The 14,815-nt window shown below is 42.8% G+C and overlaps 1 protein-coding gene across 4 annotated transcripts in view; it reads left to right on the top strand.

The window, feature by feature from the left end:
- The window catches only part of LOC124185590 (neurobeachin), a 238,964-nt gene that overhangs the window by 83,609 nt on the left and 140,540 nt on the right, over window positions 1–14,815 (top strand). The gene's annotated exons all lie outside the window — the stretch shown is intronic.

Below are 14,815 nucleotides of genomic sequence, written 5' to 3'. Positions count from 1 at the left end.
TTGCAGTCAGTAATACGTTACATCCGAGCCCTACACGCGTGTACAGCCAGCCTACCTTTGTAATAGATCCCCGTGTACATTCAGCGACTTACGCAGGTCGTCGCACACCTGTTGTGTTGTAATCTTAGCTCAGCGAGAAGCTCACCTCAGTGAGCTTTGAATAAGTCGATGCTCATATATACCTTGATGGATGGGTGTTGCGGGCTGCCAGATAAAGCTCAGATTTGAACATATTTTCCTCTATTTCTCGGTCTCTTTTGATAAACTTTTTCAAATCTTTTTAGTATCCACTCTCATAGATGTGTGTTATACCTATGTATGTATACCTAACGTTGTATGTTTTACTCTTAGTGCTGCCGTGACTTATTTATTCGCTTGCGCGTTAGTTGAAACTTTTCCGTACGGAAGCTTTTTTCGCTGCGAGGAAATGCATCGTTCAACCTCTCCGGCTTTCCCTGTCTCCGTCTGTTACTCTTGAGATACGAGTGAACCTGAATTGGTTGACCTAGGTATTTATCTGTCTTCGTGGTTGTTGAGGGTGTGCGCAAAGAAGACTGAAAGCCGGAGAGAAAAAGAGAGAAAGAGCGAGAGGAAAGGGGGCGGGAGGGACTTCAGCTTTCGTTGAACTTGTGCTCGACTTCAACCGTGAGGCTCCTGGCTTTTATTTAATTTTATTACGCCTTTACCGAAAGCGAGTGGGATTTGCTCGGTCGGACCCACCGGAATCGTGCCCAGTCTCTTTGTTGGTTCTACGAGTCTCCCAATTTACGGAGGCTCCGCGCCTGCTGCCCCGCGGAACCGGAAGCTTCTTGTTCGACGCACTCTTTGTTTGGCCAGGCTACTGGCAACGCGTTTCCTGTCGACGAATTTCGGCTGCAGGCGAACCAGATCAACCCGATGGAATACATCGAAATGCTGTACCTGCTGTCGGCAGAAATTGGGAAACTTTGCTAATTAAATTGAAACGATTCTACCTATGCGTAGCAGATACGCGGCAGTCTACAAGTTTATATATATTATATATATTTATATATACCCACATCAGTCCGTTTGCAAACTGGGTACATGCAGAGTCACGGGTTTTCAGTCACCGCACCTATGTAAATACGATTCCGAGTTTCGAATCGTTTGAAATTACAGTTTAATTTTACAAATTTGTTTGTCAGCCTCGTTGTTATTATCGTTGTCTCCCGAGACCGCAAAATATCGTAGAATCCAACTGCATCGGATTCTTGTCTATACGTACGTGGCAAACGAACGTACACACGCCAGCATGTACAGCATCCTAGCAACAGCACTCTGACTCGTCTCTCGTCCTTCATATAGAATCCTGAACATATGAAGTCCTTAGTCAAACAGTATCGCGGCTGTATCAACAACGTTTTGCCACTAATAACAGCGAAACTTGAATAGAGCGCCAGTGGCGGTATTTGTTTCTCAGTACTGTCCATCACTCATTTTCTTGGGGTTTCGAAGCCGGTGAGGATTGACCCAGCTGATACGACTACGTTGCGGGCTTTGAATCGGCTACTTGAGCGGCGGACCTAAAGAGCAAAGGGTAATGCTAGGTTGGTTGGATTATCGCGGTCCCATATTATCCTTGTGGAAATTGAAAGGCGTTGATAAAGTCCTGGCTCTACATACAACGTAAACGAGCGATGGCTGGCTGATGATATAAAATTACCTCTCGTCGACCCCAAGCGGGCTTTGTCTACCCGGCGTGGTTCCATGTAGAAACGGAACCAGGGTGTATACACGTATTTCTCGTTAATTAGCGCCTAAGTCTCCGTTTGTCCCTGGCTGATAACCCTGTTCGCAGATAGGGAGGGAAGCCGTGAATTAATACCCCAGCTCTATGGTGTATTAGGTGAATATTAATTCGTACCACGAATCTCCTGCTAATAATACAACCAGTGGAAATATGTCCCAATAGATTTTGCACTCTTGGGAAGCTGGCGAGACAGGGGTTCTTCTCAGGATTCAGCTTATCGCTCAGATCTGGTAGCTAAGTGTCATCCGTTAATGTTGATAGCTTCACCATCGATATCCACCTCCGGAGCGGGAGTCACAAACTTCGGTGTACCGTTGCAAATTGAGTGTAGTTGACGTCTTTCTTTTTATCAGGATGTTCAAAACTGTGGTTATTTGATTCTTCGGGCATTGCGAGACTTGTTGAATGTAACTATGATTCCGTTGGTCGTAAGCTTGGGTTTGAACTATGGTACTTTTGTAAAAGACAGATCTGACCGTGGAAAGGTTCTTGTTTATAGCCGTTTATAGGAAAGAGGTTCGCTCTTCGTCTCTGTAAAGTCTTCTTCGAGGAAGGAGCTTGGACTCGAAGGACGTCTTTATTTCAGGAACAAAACAAACGGGTTAAGCTCCAGCTCTCCTAATTAAACTTGGCGATATCCGATTAAACTTACTCGAGACTATGGAACCGAAAATCCTTGGCTTGACTTACTCACTCGTCTGTAGCTATAGCTCGCGCAAGCTGGAACAGAGCGAAACGAATTTTCGTCCTTGTAAACATTTTTCGTCGCGCAGTGAAATCGATTTCTTGAGTGAACGACGTGTTTTCACCAGTTCCTACCCGTTCGGCTACCTTAGGCACCCCGCGGTTTCCATCCAAATCTTGGAGGGATTGCTAACGATCATCGCAACGTGAAGTTGATATGATTGAACTTGTCAACAAGATCGCTGAACACCTCGCACACCTAAGCCGGCGGGGTTGACGGATTTCCAGTAGAACATTCACAGCTCAACGCGGCCTTCCATTCTCCCGCGTTAATCTCAACGCCTTAGACAAGCTGAGGCACCTTCTGCGCTAGCCCCTCTAATCATTTTCCGAGAGTAGCAAGAGACCGTCAATGGCGTCAGTTGGATATAACGTATAACATTTTGACGTTGACGGTTATCAACTAGTTCGAATCGTTGACAGTCTGAAATAATTTCTTCATAAGGCTTTGAGAAGGCGTTCGAACCCTCCTCGTCTGACCGACACCTCCGTGAAATACTCGTTCATCGCCACTCGAGGTAATGCAGTGATTTGCGACTTGGAAAAATTCTGAATCTAGTCTAATCATGAATGTTACTTTCTCCACTGTCAAATGGAAGAAGATTGAAGTCCCACAGAAATGTGCCACCACATATTTAATAGTCACCACACGGGGCTACCTTTTTCTCTGACGAACGGTTTTCTCGAGACTCAATAAAGGCGGAATAGAGAGTGAGCTGTGAAGTGATATAAACGACTGCCAGCAATGCCATTCATGGTCAAAACGACGAGTCTGTTAACGCTGGATTAAAAGGCGCTTGAACGACTGCACTCCAAATGCGTACCCAGATCGTCAACTAGACTCGAAGAGTTTCAATAAATCTAACGGTTTGACGGGCATTTGAAACGTCGAATCCGCGATCTGTTTCGAGACGGTGCAAAATGAGCCCGCGGAGAAATATCTGTTAATCGCCTCCTATAAATTCACATCACACGCTTGGTTTACCAGATTCTATTAATAAGTTACAGGTGACAGCCAATCCTCCCATATCCAAGCTCTTCATAGTAATCCACTCTCAGCTCAAGGCCAGGTACTTTGAAAAAACCTCGCGACTTCATTAACTCATCTCCATTTAAGCGTTGACGATCTCCTCTGTAGGTGAAGGAGAAGCGAATCACGTGAAAATCGGAGTAAGAACGTTTAATTACGCGCAAGGAATCAGTCGCGCGTTGTTGACCCTTTCCCGGGTGTCGCAATGGCGCGATAAATAACTTGGGACTTTTTTTCGGCTTCCGAATTAGTAGATTGTCACACCTCACACCGGTTCCACAGGGATTTCGCCTCGCCTCACAGTCACGGCCAATGGCTGGCGGGGATGAGAGGGTTCGCGTGTTCGTATTGCGAGTGATCTATCGAGGTCCGGAGGTAAATTAGAGACGCCAATCCTTCCCTCCCCTCCCTCCCCCTACGCTTCTCATGGGAATCAATTGAACGGGGTGTGGTGATTCGTTGCGGTGAGCCTACACTGAGTGCACTCCGGTGACACCGTCGACCGTCTCGACCCTCTCACGACCCTCTCACGACCCTCTTCTATCACTATCTTCACCTCTCTTTCTATCCGGACCCTCTTCATGCTCTCGAGTCACCCCGGGCCAGAATATACCCAGGTGTTATCTGACACCATATTGTAAACCGCGTCATACCATACTGCCCGGTTCTCCAGTTATACATACGACATTGCTCACCAAGGTTTTTCGGGAGGATCGGTAACGCCACCGGCGCCACGTACACCCTGACCCGTTTAGCTTTGATCCCCCGACGCAGCGTAGCGGTGTTTGGTTCAAGCAGCATAATCGAATGCGAACGACCACGCCCGAAACCCCCGAATCCGATCTCGAACCCGAGTTTCACAAGTTCGGCGCTCCGAAAGTTGCTTGTTTAACCTACTCCCCCGTTACCTCGACTTATTTCGAAGCTTGAAAAATTGTGAAATCATCCAGAAATAATCGTTTCGCTCTTTCGTGTAGCCTGGCATCCGGTTGTTTGACGCTAAATATGACATCGGTGCTTAACCGCCGGCGTGTTTGCCCTGGATAGACTGTCTAGGCTCGATTAAAGGGGTAATAAAGTAAAATTAGGCACAAGGGTTGAAGGGAGAGAGAGAGAGCGAGAGAGAGAGAGCGTATCTACATCTGGCAGGCGCATTTATTTTTCTCGCCACAACTATCGATTAGAGACTTATTCTTTTCACGGTTTATCTCTCGAGGATCATGGACCGCCCGCAGCGTTCTCTTATAGACGCTTGTTTTGATATTATTTCCATCCCCAAGAGAAGGAGCCCTCGGCTCTTGAGCTTCCGGCAATTTCATACTTATAGCCGCATGAAAAATAAATCCTCTGAGACTTGTTTGCAGTATACCTACCTCGAAACACTTTCGATGTATGTGGCGGTCTCCGCTAAAATCAACCACCTTTTTTTCCCTAGCCTCTCGGATCTGTCCCATAATTGGTTGAATAGTAGTAATACTCGAAGGTACTTTCTGTAAATTTTTTCACATTTTTTAATTCACTGCTTTCGCAAATGGTTTTTTTTTTTTTAAACCGTATATCCTGTAAGATTGAAATAGGAAGAAAAAAACTTTAATACAAAAAAGTTTGGATTTCAAATGAACCATTCAATGCAATACATGTTATATTTCTGATGGCATCAGAAAAAAAAAATGGTAATTATTTTTCAATTAAGGTACATGGGAGTTCCTCTTTTCCATACATGTATAGGTTTGAAACAAAAAACCTTATCCTCAGCGAGTGAGTTAAAAAATCTGAAAAAATTCTCAGAGAGTACCTTTAAGTAGTACTACTACATAACCAATTATGGAAAAAATCCGAGAGGATGAAAAAAAAGTAATCGAGTTGGCGGAAACCGCCCCGTACATTATGTAGTAGGTACTGCTGTTTTAATTCTCGAATGAAAGTGTGGGATACAGTTTTCGCTGTGCAGGGTCTTGTTCGACTGTCGCGCGAAGATCGTGACGAGCATACCATGATTAATGACTCGGCGATGAGAGAAGGAGAAGGCAATTTAAGGGTGAGGAGTGCGGGAAGGAGAAGCAGAGCTTTTAAGGAGGCCTCCGAAAGTCCCCGTCCACTTCACTCCCATTCTCCCCCTTTCACTTGATACTTTCATAAATAATATTTGCTTGTGTTTTTACCGCCAGAGAGCAGCCAGTCTTCTTTTACCGATATACGGTTTATTATTTTATATATATAACATACTCTTAGGTTAGTCCCACGACGCGCCTTCTGTGAGTGGGCCAGTTACTTGAGCAACTTCTTTTATTCGTCTCCCATATTCCTCTTCTTCATTCTCGTCAATTTCTTGGTCGGGTTCGCCTTTCATTCTTCGGCTCTCTTGTTTTCTCTTCCTCTCTGTTTTTTGTTTTTTTATTTTTTTTTTTTTTATATCGTCTCTCTTCTCCCCACCTCTTCACATCCGCTCTGCTTTTCTTCATCGTGTCTTTTCATCAACGGGCAAACAACGTTAGCCGTGAAATTTATTATTCTCTTCTATATAACCTACGCAACTCAATTTATGAGGATAAAAGTGCTCCTTAATAACGGGAGTTAGGTGTTACTTAATTGCCAACATTTGTACCTCGTAACTCACACTCATTACCAGGGATGGGATTCTGATCTCTCAGCTGAGTTGAGAACGATTTTACTCTCTTTCCACCAGCTCTCCTCATTTTCTACCCATTTTGAATTTACTACTCGCGGATCGTTTTAGCATCGTCTTACGCGTAAACCGATTTTCGCTACGATCAGATCTCTGTTTCCGAGATTCCTGTGGGTTTAAATTCGCGGTGTCTTTGAAGGTTCAAAGTTAGAAAAGGGAGTCTCGGTACCTCGAGGGAACCCTTGCAGTCAAAAGTCATTCGTTAGGGGTTGAGCGAGTCTGTAAATAAACTTTTAACCTTTGTCTCCCGCGACCGATTTACAAATTTTAGTACCACCCTCCTCGATCCGGTTCCTCCTCGCAAATTCACAACAAAGACTCAATTCCTCCCGAATGTCTTGTTCCCCCGTCTCCCTCGGAAACCGTCGGAGTTGCCGCCGCTGCTCAATACGGTTTGCAAATTAATTTCACCTCTACGCTTGGCAACATCGTGTTATTCTATAAAATATAAAGCGGATAAAAATTTAAAAAAAAAAAAAAAAAAAAACAACTCATTTCGCTATGCATGTTACATAAAATTTTTCGATTTTTCTCGTTACCAATTGGTCGCTATAAACTGTGCCAAATATACGCGATTTTTGATAATCTTCCGGGATTCTTGACGCGTTGATAAAACAAAGAAATTGATGAAAATGTTCACGGTTCGTCAGACTACTTTTGAAATTGGCATTTGAATCTGAATTTGATACGACTATCGATCCTCTCAATTCTGAGCTCTCTAAGTGTCGGGTGGGTTTGGGCCGTCGCCGCCATTTCATTCCTTTATCTCCTTTAGCGTATAATTGCAAATGGGTATAGAAGGAAACGATGACTACGGCGCCGAATGGTCGTCCGCTATCCATGAAGCTGTATAATCTTATCTTATAAAAGATTTTAATTGCACTTTACGCGGCTATTACGCAGACTCTGTATTACGTTTCACCGTCACTGTGTCACATCTCTACGCTTTATTGCTACGGTTAAAATCAGCCAAACGGGTTAGAATCGAGCATCGATCAATGCCGCGAGCATCTTTAGTTGAGCCGAAGAGACGGACAACAAAGAATATGCCCACATTGATGATAACATGGTCAGACGGAGTCGATTCCGCGTTGAAGATGAAGAAGAAGGCGCCAGTTGGTCAACCCTTCCATCCTCCCCTGTATTCGGTAATTAAAAGCACGGCTTTCAAATTATCAGGGACTTCTTCTTCCGCCTTCTGTTATAACGCGCAGCAGGCTCTGGGTTATTATTACATCTCACATTATGTTATTTCCGATTGTTAGAATACTCGCGTACGTCGTTTCGATTACTGCCAAGCATTCAGCAGACGTCTTCACTATGGATAATATGCGACGTCTCGTTAGAAACAGATGAAGATAACGGCGTGACATTCGAGCGGACTGTGATTTTCGTAATCGGTTGAAACGGAGATAGAGATATAGAGATAGAGAGAGATGAGAGGTGATAGAAAGAAGGAAGAAGAGTCGTAACGGTAAGTTTAAGAAACTGCGAGTTGAAGTCAAAGTACACATCGAGTGTCGGACTGCAATCTACCTTACATACGCAATCGATTGTCCACGCAGTGGCGGCAGCTTTACATTGCTGTTTAAATTTCATCGTAGAAAAATTCTTGTCCGAAAAAAATTTCACCATATACCCAAGAATTTTTTTGCTTTCATTCTCATACGTGTCCTGATGATTTTTCGTCCTGTCAATAAAATGGCATAAAATTAACACTGCTCGATCGATCTGTGAGAATTTATTCAAACACTCACCGTGCGGTGGTAATTTTCAAACTTACGATCACTCAAAAGCCTTTTTATCCTGTGACAATCGTCGCAGGGTTGAGGGTGGACTTGTCCCTCAAGTTGAAAGATGAAACAAAGAGAGAAATGAGAAAAAAAAAAAAAAATTGTTAGGTAGCCGAGTGTTTTTCCGATTTCGACGTCGGTCCGTCTGCGTAGAAAGTTGAAAGTAGGTTTCTGTGTATCCACGTCGAATCTTCGCGTTTCTCCCCGGCAGCGAGGTTTCCGTAATCCCGAAGCCTTGGACTTTTCTCTTCGGTGGTTTTCCTCGACTTTCGAGCAGACCAGACGCAGCAGCTATCCCGCGCCTTGGGTAACCAGCCCTTGGTTTGGGTATACCCTAGCTTTCCATCCCCTCCACGGCGCAGCAAGAGCGCTCCATGAAATGGTATAAATTGAATTGCGTTTTCCCGCAAGGCGTGCCGCAGCGCCAACGCCGGCGTACCGCAGGCATGAAAAATAAATCAGAGGATAAACCTGCCCGAGACCGCGATCGCGGCTTGCAGGTTGAAAGGAGGGTTGGCGGAATGATTTTTTACACCGCAATTCGGCTTCCCCATTCTCGCTGACGCATGACGTGACGTGACCTGACGTGACGTACCAACGTGACGTGCCCGCCTCGCCAAAAGTTAACCCTCGACGTTTGCGCGATTTTTTAACTCCTGAACGCCTGTGTATTTTCACGTTCGTATCGTATATACGCCACGTTGACGAGCGAATATTGCACCTAGCAAACCTGAGGCTCTTCGTTATTTCGTAAGTGATTTGTAAATAATTGTCGCACATTTTTATTTTATTTTTATTCATCGCGCCATGGTGCGGAAGAAAAAAATTATTTCAGTTTTTCCATTATGGCACCCTCTGAAAAGTTTGTATAGGTTAAAGGAAAGATTCTATCAAATTGAGTTTTCACTTTTCTACATTTTTTTTTTCTTTTTCAATTTACAAAGTATCTTTGTTAAATTGTTTTTTAGTAGCTTACATTAATTATAATATCAATTTACGTCACAAAGAAGATCCATACTTGAAATGTGAAGACTCTAGTTGATGTTTGAGAAGCCTATCCGACGACTTTTTTATCGTTATTAATTCACTTTAATGAAATAGTTGTAAATTAATTTAAACTTTTAATTTAGGAGAATAAGATTCTCGGTTGATATGTTGTTGTTTTACGGATCGTGATCTTTGGGTTGGATAGAAAATGTCACGAAAGAAATAATAATTCATGTCTGACAACGTGTTTCTTCATAAATTCAAAAAAAAAAAAAAAAAAAATGCGAATAATCAAATGAATGCGATCATCAAAATAACGTAGAACGCTAATATTTTCACAGAATCTTTCTTTCAGGCGGTACAAACTTTTTAAGGGGTGTCATGAAGGAAAATCGTAAATAATTTTTTTCTTCAAACATCCTAATTATGCATAGAGAGAATTACGGTATTATAGTACATAATAAACGCAAATTATTTATTGAATACTCCGTCGCGGTGATGAATATTATGTATAGTTATATACGTAATACGTATTATATATATATATATATATACAGATGTAGAGGAGGGAGATCTCTGATTATCTCAAGCCTAGGTAATTGAGCGAGCCTTTAGGATTGGGGAGAATTACTGTTGGTATTCAGAGAAGGAAGATTAAATTAATGAAATTACAGGGTACGCTAATTTGACAACGATTTTATTCAACCTCGGAAGAATTTTTATAGGCGGAGAGACACCCTATTTTCTCTTTAACAATTATTGTTACGAAAAAAAAAAAGAAAAAAAATTGTCAACCTTACACCGAAGAAAGTAAATAAATTTTTTTCAATGCATATATAAGGTATTGTACCAAGTTTTCGGAATTCGGTGGATGAAAGCAAAAGTTTCAACGAGATCCGTTGTTAGACTTCGATTGAATTTTTGTTTCGCTGCTTATACTTCTTCAACCTTTCTTTTTTGTTTTCATCATAATGTAAAACAAGTTTAAATATTGTCAAAATACGTTTAACCACACGGCTTGGATGAAATATTGCCACGCAACTAATTCGTCCACCGCTTTTCGCACTGGGAATATTAGCGGGAAGAGATATTCGATCTCTGTGGGGGTAGGGGAGGCAAAGGGGGGACTCCTTCACAGACGGAGCACATATACGAATGGGCGTCGCGACGCCTTTACCTCGCTTGCAAAACCTGTATTATACATATACGGTTCGAACGATTGGGGGTGGGACGGGGGGAAAGGAGGATCAGGCAAGTGCGCGAGATTGGGCGAAGGGATATTTACATTTCCCGCATGGAAATCAGGAGTTTCCTTACTACTCGAGAAAGCTCTGGCCGTCCCCCGTCCTGGTCCTGTTTGCCTCATACTTGAGGAAGAAGCAAAAATAGAATGGAAAGATGAAGAAGATCGAGAAGAAAAAGAAAGATCTTGCGGTAAATTAGAATCCCTACGGGTGCTGCGGCGTTACCGGAGATAAAATCTAAAAAATTCAGGGCAACGGGGACCGCGGGATTCTTCTTCTCTTCGATCGGTAAAAGTATACAAAACACCCAGGAAGGTTTCTCGATTTGTCAACTTGTACACCGGTGAAAATTAATCTTTTCTTATTTCAGTCTAAAGAAGGGAAATTAATAATGGAAAAATGTTGAAATCAATCTGATAAAATGCTTAATTGATACAGAGGTTAAATAATTCAAACGCGATTCTTTCGAATAACATATCGACGAGAGGTTTGACCAAATATGTTAACATATTATTGTTAGTTTGTTACGCGAAAAAAACGAAATCCGCTTCTGCAATATTATTACGGCGAACTCTGCGATTGTACACCTGGGATATTTCCACATATTTTTCACTTGATAATTAATCATAATTTAATTTCTATAGCTGCAAGCTCGCATCGGGTTTTTCTCATCCCTGGCGAAACCTCGCAAATTCAACGGATCGAGTTACCGCGCGTCCGACATTTGAACTTGCATTTCTGCGTGATGTTCACAGCCGAATTCCAGCGTCGTAAACAAAGCCCGACGACTCGTCACTCACGCCATTGGTTTTGTTTTTCTCCATTTTTCTCTCCTCTCTTTTCTTCCTTTTCACTTTTCTTTTAGGTCAAAAAACCCCTAAAGGGTATGATACGATAATGATATCGGGTTTTCGCCCAGCGCAGTGTCATGATTGTAGCTGTAGCATGATCGCAGCTACCGATCCTGCAGAATTTTACGGTCGCCTTCCGTAGAATCCAAATTGAGTGTATATAATATGTTCGTCGTTTCGTGCCCTCCTTTCGTAATCTCGCAGAATAAAATCCCGGCAAACGGAGTGTTTTAATTTTCGCCTACCCCATTTTACGCGTTTCCTGCGAACGAAAACCGCGGCGGAAACTCGGCAATTGCACCAGACGAAATTTATACGAGCAGTAGAAGGCTAATGAATGCCGATGACGGGTTTGCGACAACCTGATAAGGATTTATGGAGTCAATATAACGAAACGCGGCGTTTACGTACGGAGAGAGGAAAACCAAGTTTTGCCCCGCCTTGCTTGTTTTTATACCCGCGGACTCGGTAACGAACAGCCAACACCCAGACCTTGTACTTTCGCGCATAACTCAGCCCCACAGATTTTGGACGAAAGTAGCCAGATGTAGGCGTCGTTATGGGTTCGCAGATTTTTAATACATGGGGGCATGTTACGGACGGTAAGGCAAAATTGATTTTATTTGAAAACGAGGTCGAAGTAAGTAACGTTATCGTAACGACGAAACATTGGAGTCGAAAATCACTATTTTTTTTAATTTTTCGAAATCGAAAAATTATTTCCGTGAAATTTTCGCCTCCCTCACAATCAGTTTCCGTCTCGCGACTTATATATATATATATATATATATATATATATAGCTAATTACGAGAGGCGGATCGATACCTCTTAATTGGGCCGTCTGTACAGGGAGATAGTCGAACCCTGAGGGCTGAAGGAGATGAAACTATCGAAGGGTGTCAAGTACCTCTCACGCGAGAAATTAAGTAATTATATTGAATTTCAAACTCTCCCTCGTCTTATACATATATGTATACATATATCGAGTATATATATATATATATATGTATAAGGGATTATGAACGCTGCTCAAGCCTCTGTGCTAATACGAATTTCCATCTCGATGTGCGTTATAAATAATTGAATAACGAAGCCTTATTGCCTCTGCATACTCGTATCTTATGCAGCTTCTGGCTCGTTGTCAATCTCACCTGTTAGCTAATGATTTTCTAGCCTTTTAGGTATACGCGAAAAAAGAAATATGGTAAATTCGCACACGTTAAATGCGATGTGAGATAAGACGAAAAACTGGGCGAGGCTTGGGAATTATGGATGTCGTTGGTACCCAGCATCCGCGTCGTGTCGTACAGAGAAGATAAATTTGGAATGAGAAACGCTGGAGTACCTAAATAAAGAAAGATAGAAAGATAGTGAAAAAATTGCGAGTCCTTGGCCTTTCGTTGGTGCGGGAGAGTCTCTCTGGAGGATGACGTTGAAAACTCTCTGCGTTCGTGCAATGCGGATGAGGAGAAATGCGGAGAGAGAGACAACGGGACAGAGAGAATATTTTCTAACGACGTGTTTCACCGCAGAGAATGGCCCGCATTTTTCCGCCCCTTTCTTTTCATTTTCACCTCGCGTCGTGAAAAACGAAGAAAAGGAAGAAAGAAAAAAAGAAAATTGGCAAGGAGAGCTTAGGCAGACGGGACTCTCCAAGTTTTCTGAATTGAATACAACAACAATAATATATTGACGATAATAACAACGGAACAATGTATAAAAATAATGAAAATGTAAAAAAATTCGTACCAAATTATAATTCCAACTTCTTATCGTGGGAGTGAGGAGAATAAAGATGGAACTTTATGCGAAAAGACGAAAGAAAAGGAAACAGAGAGAGTATGGGAGAAAATTCAATTCACACGGTGTCAGAAATGTTATTTCTTCTTGAATTCTTGAGGAAGTTGATTAAAGGCCGTACGTGATTGCCGATTGTTCGCGATAAGATAAAAGCGGCCTGTAGGTATGGGCACCATATCGCATGGTGCGGCACAATATGACACTTGGAAAGAGTTTACAAGGCAATAGCTGATAAGCAAAAGTAGGCCAAGTTTTATCTTAGAGTTCCAAGACGGAAACACCGTTTGTTTTCCTATCGAACCGGCAACAACGTTGTTTTTCTCTCGTACGGTTCATCGCTGGGTAAAAAAAGAAAGATGCAAATGTCTTCATTTTCTAAAATTGAACAAAACGAAGGGTAAAAATATACGCGGTACAAACGAATCCTGATGACGAGATCGTCTACAGCCGATTGTTGAGTCCGGCGGCATTTCCATTCCTGGAATTTTATTGTTAGGGATGTTTTCGATTCGTGTCTTCCATTGAATGCTCGTCAATGGTTTTCCGCGAAGCTGCGACGAGCTGAGCTTTTCACGTGCCCGATGGTCGATCCTGCTTATATTTGTTCCTTTTGTTGATCCGTACCGGACGAGCAAGCCTCCGGCATTCAAACTCTTATTTGTACGCACAAAGACAGCCCAGTCTCATGTATTATGCAACTTAAGTGATGGGTTTAATCTTGGTGGAACGCAATTTTTCCGAGAAATCTGAAGACCGTTTTTTTCATCTTCTTTCTCTGAAAAACGAAGTCGAAACGCTTCACGGATCAATGTCACATCACGAGGCTTGGACAGGGCTCAACGGGCTCTTTGGATCGAACTTGGGACGAGGGTTGAAAAACTGAAAAGCGCGAATCCGAAGTTGTGATTTATATCGAAAAGAACCTGCACCGAGGCTGCAGTAAAAGTACACACATGCCCAAATCCACGTAGAATACAAACCCGAGTATCCCTCACACGTATCACCACGTATACCGAGGAGGGCCATTCAGAACCCGGGTTTTGATGCGGCTACCCCATCATCCGCAGAGATGAGAGGCACGTGCGTGTGACGTGGAGGACGCTTCGCCCGACTCGCGCGAACCGTGGAGTTCCTCTTTCGACGGAAGCTCGCATCCAGATCCCAGGAGTTGAATAATAATTTTAAAAAAAATAGATACCTGTGGTTAAAAACTTCACCCAGGCTAAAAAGGGAGGCCAATTATTACCGACCCCTCTTACTTCGCTGCAAGAAACACTGTGTTTTTATGCAGAGTTGAACCGTTTAACTTGCGCGTTCGATTTGATAGACGGAGAAAAGAAGAGAGTCTCAAGTTTTTATGCTTAGCTCGTGAGAATAAGCGACCTTATATCTGTACACCTAATGTCACATTCCGTACGATTCCTACCTGCTGGTTATATACGGCGTGTTTGTCTATTCGCAGTAACCTATTTTTTGTTTTTTCTCATTCTCAGCAACTTTTTATCTTCTCAGTTACCTTCATCGTGAAAATACGCTCGCTCGTTTGCCCCGCGGCTATAGAAATCGAAAAATCAGAAAGAGGAATGTGTAGTTCGCGTGCTGCAGTTACCGAGAAGAAATTTTTACACCACCTACCTTTGGAATTAAAAAAGTAGAGCACGAGGGAAAAGAGCAGAAGGAAAGAGTAATCTCACTTACTTGTAGGGAATACTTGGTTGGCTGGTTGGTTGGTATCATTACAGGTACACGCAAGCACCTAACCACCCCGTTAATTGATAGACGGAAACATCCACCACTAATGTATCATATATCTACTTCGCCGCCATCCCGGAATGCCTTTTTCTCCACCGTGGCATTAACTCGCGTCACGATGTTTTCCGCTGCTGATTCCACGGCGTAAATATATAA

The sequence above is a fragment of the Neodiprion fabricii genome, chromosome 6, assembly GCF_021155785.1.
Source record: "Neodiprion fabricii isolate iyNeoFabr1 chromosome 6, iyNeoFabr1.1, whole genome shotgun sequence".
Taxonomy (NCBI): Eukaryota; Metazoa; Arthropoda; class Insecta; order Hymenoptera; family Diprionidae; genus Neodiprion; species Neodiprion fabricii.
The sequence above is the reverse complement of the archived record's forward strand: the minus strand, read 5'-3'. Positions and strand labels throughout refer to the sequence as shown.